This window comes from Triticum urartu, chromosome 5 (genome assembly GCF_003073215.2).
Source record: "Triticum urartu cultivar G1812 chromosome 5, Tu2.1, whole genome shotgun sequence".
In the NCBI taxonomy this organism is placed as follows: domain Eukaryota; kingdom Viridiplantae; phylum Streptophyta; class Magnoliopsida; order Poales; family Poaceae; genus Triticum; species Triticum urartu.
The window spans coordinates 75,739,237-75,746,307 of NC_053026.1; positions in this window are offsets into that span (position 1 = coordinate 75,739,237).

Genomic DNA, 7,071 nt, shown 5'->3' on the forward strand with positions numbered 1-7,071 from the left:
CATTATTGTTTTGCTTGCCATTTGCAAACCGTGCATCCGATTCCGGTGATCTTTATATCGATTTCGACCGAAATCAACTCATCTTTCCAGCAGCACTCTTGGTTTGCCAAGTTGAGACCTGGTTCAACCTTTTCCTTCCGGAGCATGCATATGCATTGCATATCACATCCCGCATATCATGCCATGTTTTGCATCATGTTGCTTGCGCATTGCACCGTGGTTGATTGTGGTTCCCTTTGCTTGTGTTCTTGCTTTGGGTAGAGCCGGGAGACGAGTACATGATCGAGGAACCCGTTGAGTACGCTTACGAGGATCAAGCTTACGTCAACTCGGAGAACTTTGCAGGCAAGATGACCATACCCTCGAAATCACTTCTATCTTTGCTTGCTAGTTGCTCGCTCTATTGCTATGCCTCGATACCTACCACATGCTTTACCATGCCTCCCATATTGCCATGTCAAACCTCTAACCCACCTTGTCCTAGCAAACCGTTGTTTGGCTATGTTACCGCTTTGTTCAGCCCCTCTTATAGCGTTGCTAGTTGCAGGTGAAGATTGGAGTTTATTCCTTGTTGGAACATGTTTTTTGTTGGGATATCACTATTATATCTTGTCTACTTTAATGCACCTATATACTTGGTAAAGGGTGGAAGGCTCGGCCTTATGCCTGGTGTTTTGTTCCACTCTTGCTGCCCTAGTTTCCGTCATACCGGTGTTATGTTCCTTGATTTTGCGTTCCTTACGCGGTCGGGTTATAATGGGAATCCCTTGATAGTTCGCTTTGAATAAAACTCCTCCAGCAAGGCCCAACCTTGGTTTTACCATTTTCCACCTAGCCTTTTTCCCATGGGTTCCGCGGACTCAAGGGTCATCTTTATTTTAACCCCCCCCCCCCCGGGGCCAGTGCTCCTCTGAGTGTTGGTCCAAGTTGTCAGCCGTCGGTGGCATCCAGGGGCAACTCTGGGCTGGCCTACCGGAAGTTTGGACAATCCGGTGTGCCCTGAGAACGAGATATGTGCAGCTCCTATCGAGATTTGTCGGCACATTCGGGTGGCTTTGCTGGTTTAGTTTTACCATTGTCGAGATGTCTTGTAACCGGGATTCCGAGTCTGATCGGGTCGTCCTGGGAGAAGGAATATCCTTCGTTGACCGTGAGAGCTTGTGATGGGCTAAGTTGGGACACCCCTGCAGGGATTTGAACTTTCGAAAGCTGTGCCACGGTTATGGGCAGATGGGAATTTGTTAATGTCCGGTTGTAGAGAACTTGAAACTTAACTTAATTAAAATGGATCAACAGCGTGTGTAGCCGTGATGGTCTCTTTTCGGCGGAGTCCGAGAAGAGAACATGGCCTCGTGTTATGCTTGAACGTAAGTAGTTCTAGGATCACTTCTTGATCATAGATTCTCGAATGTGCTTTGCCTTCTCTTCTTGCTCTCATTTGCGTATGTTAGCCACCATATATGCTAGTGCTTGCTGCAGCTCCACCTCATACCTTTTTCCCTACCCATAAGTTTAAATAGTCTTGATCGCGAGGGTGTGAGATTGCTGAGTCTCCGTGACTCACAGATTACTTCCAAAACCAGATGCAGGTGCCGATGATACCATTACAGGAGATGCGACTGAACTCAAGTGGGAGTTCGATGAGGACTCGGGACGTTACTACGTTTCCTTTCCAGACGATCAGTAGTGGAGCCCAGTTGGGGCGATCGGGGATCTTATGCATTTGGGGTTGTCTTTATTTTGGTTCCATAGTCGGACCTTGATTGTATCTAGATGATTGTAATGCTATAATTATGTATTGTGTGAAGTGGCGATTGTAAGCCAACTTTGTACCTCTTTCTCTTATTCAGTACATGGGATATGTAAAGCTTACCCCTCTTGCGACATGCCTACAATGCGGTTATGCCTCTAAGTCGTGCTCCGACATGTGGGAGATATAGCTGCATCATGGGTGTTACATTTCTTTGATTATCAAGCAAGAGGAGGATATACTATTACCAGAGAGGAGGCAAATGAGTATGAGAGGAGAGAGGAGGTCGCTCGTCGCCACGCTGCAGCTTAGCATGCGATAGCTGCTGCATCACAGTACGACCCTAGCTATTATTATGGATATCCGCCAGGCCAACCGTGGCCATAGAGCAACTCAGGCCAAAAGCCTAAGCTTGGGGGACTACGTATTTCCCACCGACATTACATTTATGCTCACACACTCATTGCTAGATGTCGGTGCTCATACTTTTTCATTGTATCATCTATGCTAGTTTATTTTCCTTTTTATGCTTTCTTCTTGTGTGTTTAATAAACCTTAAGAAAAAACAAAAAAATTAGTTGTAGCTTTTAATCGGTTTAATTTCCATGCTTGTAGTAGTAATTAAAAAGAAAACCCCAAAAGATTTCATGTTCTTCTTTTGCTTGTTGGGAGCTTTCCCGTGTAAATAGTTTTATTTCTTTTCTTTTCTTTGGGGGTCGATAGGAGAAGACCATTATTAAATTGTTGAAGTGGCTCTTATATGCATTATTGTTGATCTAACAAAAGAGCCCATATTGCCTTGTCTTCTCCTGTTTATTGAATGCCTACAGATTCCAGCTTAGTCCAATGCACGCGCACTATTATTATTATTCACATCGTTCAGTCATGCAAGTGAAAGGCAATTATGATGATATATGATGGACTGGCTGAGATGAGAAAAGCTGGTATGAACTCGACCTCTTTTGTTTTTGTAAATATGATTAGTTCATCATTCTTGATTCGGCCTATTATGAATAAACATGTTTGCAATGACAACTAGAGATCATAGTTTCTTGTGCCATTCTTGATTAGCTATGAGTTATAATGGTTTATCTTGCGTGCCAACATGCTATTGAGATGGTTATGATGTGGTATGATAGGGTGGTATCCTCCTCTGATGATTTAAGTGACTTGACTTGGCACATGCTCATGCATGTAACTGAAACAAAATCAACATAGCCTTCACGATATTTATGTTCATGGTGGATTATATCCTACTCATGTTTGCATTCAGTGTTGATTAATTTTAATGCATGTTCATGACTGTTGTCGCTCTCTAGCTGGCCGCTTCCGAGTCTTTTGCTAGCCTTCACCTGTACTAAGCGGGAATACTGCTTGTGCATCCAAACTCCTTAAACCCCACATGAGTCCACTATACCTACCTATATACGGTATATACCCGCCGTTCCAAGTAAATTTGTATGTGCCAAACTCTAAACCTTCAAATAAATATCCTGTTTTGTATGCTCGAATAGCTCATGTATCAACTAGAGTTGTCTGTATCTTCCATGTTAGGCGGGTTATTCTCAAGAGGAGTGGACTCCGCTCCTCACTCACGAGATAAATGGCTCGTCACCGGGATGCCCAGTCCCATGCTTTATGCAAACTAAATCAAAATAATTGCAAACAAAACTCCCCCTGGGACTCTTGTTAGTTGGAGGCACTCGTTGTTTCGAGCAAGCCATGGATTGATGCTTGTGGTGGAAGGGGGAGCATAAACTTTACCATTCTGTTTGGAAACTGCCTATAATGTGTGTAGCATGGAAGATATCACCATCTATTGGTTGTTATGTTGACAATGAAAGTATACCGCTCAAAATATTATTCACCTCTATTTCAAAACCGAGCTCTAGCACCTATACAAATCCCTGCTTCCCTCTGCGAAGGGCCTATCTATTTACTTTTATGCTGAGTTATCATCCTCTTATTAAAAAGCACCAGTTGGAGAGCACTGTTGTCATTTGCATTCATTATTGTTAGTTTACATTGAGTATGACTTGACTGGATCTCTTTTACCATGAATTACAATGTCTAGTCAGTCCTTGGTCTTTAAAGGTGCTCTGCATTTATGTTTTGCGGTCTCGGAAAGGGCTAGCGAGATACCACCTTGTTATATCATATTATGATTGTTTTGAGAAAGTGTTGTCATCCGGGTTTTATTATTATGGCTCGCTAGTTGATTATGCTATTGATATGAGTAACTTGAGACCTACGCGTTATTGCGAATGTGGTTAGTTATAATCTTTGCTGAAAACTTGAATGTTGGCTTTACATATTTACAACAACAAGAGCAAACAGAGTTTGTAAAAGTTTTTCTTTATCACTTTCAGTTTGTCAACTGAATTGCTTGAGGACAAGCAAAGGTTTAAGCTTGGGGGAGTTGATACGTCTCCAACGTATCTACTTTTGCAAACACTTTTGCCCTTGTTTTGGACTCTAACTTGCATGATTTGAATGGAACTAACCCGGACTGACGTTGTTTTCAGCAGAACTACCATGGTGCTATTTATGTGCAGGAGCAAATGTTCTCGGAATGACCTGAAACTTCACGAAGACACTTTTCAGAAAATAAGAAAAATACTTGCCAAAGATGAAGGCCAGGGGGCCCACCGTCTTGCCACGAGGGTGGGGGGCGCGCGCCCCTACCTCGTGGGCCCCCTGTTGCCTCTCTGACTCCAACTCCACCTCCATATATTGAGTTTCGATGAGAAAAAATCAGAGAGAAGAAATCATCGTGTTTTACGATACGGAGCCGCCGCCAAGCCCTAAAACCTCTCGGGAGGGCTGATCTGGAGTTCGTTCGGGGCTCTGGAGAGGGGAATCCATCGCCATCGTCATCACCAACCATCCTCCATCACCAACTTCATGATGCTCACCGCCGTGTGTGAGTAATTTCATCGTAGGCTTGCTGGACGGTGATGGGTTGGATGAGATCTATCATGTAATCGAGTTAGTTTTGTTAGGGTTTGATCCCTAGTGTCCACTATGTTTTGAGATTGATGTTGCTATGACTTTGATATGCTTAATGCTTGTCACTAGGGCCCGAGTGCCATGATTTCAGATCTGAACCTATTATGTTTTCATCAATATATGAGTGTTCTTGATCCTATCTTGCAAGTCTATAGTCACCTATTATGTGTTATGATCCGTTAACCCTGAAGTGACAATAATCGGGATACTTATCGGTGATGACCGTAGTTTGAGGAGTTCATGTATTCACCATGTGTTAATGCTTTGTTCCGGTTCTCTATTAAAAGGGGGCCTTAATATCCCTTAGTTTCCGTAAGGACCCCGCTGCCACGGGAGGGTAGGACAAAAGATGTCATGCAAGTTCTTTTCCATAAGCACGTATGACTATGTCCGTAATACATGCCTACATTATATCAATGAACTGGAGCTAGTTCTGTGTCACCCTAGGTTATGACTGTTACATGATGAACCGCATCCGGCATAATTCTCCATCACTGATCCATTGCCTATGAGTTTTCCAAATATTGTGCTTTGCTTATTTACTTTTCCGTTGTTATTGCTATCATCACTACAAAATACCAAAAACATTGCTTTTACTCCTGTTACCTTTTGCTACCGTTATCACTACTATCATATTACTTTGCTACTAAATACTTTGCTGCAGATATTAAGTTTCCAGGTGTGGTTGAATTGACAACTCAGCTGCTAATACTTGAGAATATTCTTTGGCTCCCCTTGTGTCGAATCAATAAATTTGGGTTGAATACTCTACCATCGAAAACTGTTGCGATCCCCTATACTCGTGGGTTATCAAACCCCAAATGCTAGACCCCCGACCGTCCCAACTGGGCTCCAATACTGATCATTAGGAAACTAAACATAGTAACGACCCAGATCCTCGTCGAACTCCCACTTGAGTTCGGTAGCATCACCTGCACTTGTGTCGTCGGCACCTGCAACTGTTTGGAAGTATCCGTGAGTCACGAGGACTCAGCAATCTCACACCTGCGAGATCAAGACTATTTAAGCTTATGGGTAGGATAAGGTAATGAGGTGGAGTTGCAGCAAGCGCTAAGCAAATATGGTGGCTAACATACGTAGATAAGAGTAAGGTGAGAAGCTACGCAACGGCCGAAAAGCTATAGGTGATCACGAAGTGATCCTAAAACTACTTACGTTCAAGCATAACACAAGACCGTGTTCACTTCCCGGACTCCGCCGAAAAGAGACCATCACGGTTACACATGCGGTTGATGCATTTTAATTAAGTCAAGTGTGAAGTTCTCTACAACCGGATATTAACAAATTCTCATCTGCCACATAACCGTGGGCACGGCTCTCGAAAGTTTATACCCTGCAGGGGTGTCCCGACTTAGCCCATCACAAGCTCTCATGGTCAACGAAGGATATTCCTTCTCTCGAAAAGACCCGATCAGTCTCGGAATCCCGGTTACAAGACATTTCGATAATGGTAAAACAAGACCAGCAAGACCACCCGACTGTGCCGACAAATCCCGATAGGAGCTGCACATATCTCGTTCTTAGGGCACACCGGATGAGACAAGCTACGAGTAAAACCAGCCCTTGAGTTTCCCCGAGGTGGCCCCGTGATACGTCTCTGTGTATCTATAATGTTTGATTGTTCCATGCCAATATTATACAACTTTCATATACTTTTGGAAACTTTTTATAATATTTTTGGGACTAACATATTGATCCAGTGCCCAGTGCTAGTTCCTATTTGTTGCATGTTTTTTGTTTCGAAGTAAATCCATATCAAACGGAGTCCAAATGGGATAAAAACTGACGGAGATATTTTTTGGAATATATGTGATTTTTGGGAATAAAAATCCACGCGAGACGATGCCCGAGGGGGCCATGAGACAGGGGCACTCCCTGGGCCCTAGTGGCCACCCCGTAAGGCGTTTGATGCCCTTCTTTCGCCTCAAGAAAGCTAATATCCGGATAGAGATCGTGTTAAAATTTCAGCCCAATCGGAGTTACGGATCTCCGAGAATATAAGAAACGGTGAAAGGGTAGAATCTGAGAACGCAGAAACAAAGAGAGACAGAGAGACAGATCCAATCTCGGAGGGCTCTCGCCCCTCCCATGCCATGGAGACCAAGTACTAGAGGGGAAACCCTTCTCCCATATAGGGAGGAGGTCAAGGAAGAAGAAGAAGAAGAAAGGGGCCCTCTCCCCCTCTCTTCCGGTGGCGCCGTAACACCGCTGGGGCCATCATCATCACCGCAATCTTCACCAACAACTTCACCGCCATCATCACCAACTCTTCCCCCCTCTATGCAGCGGTG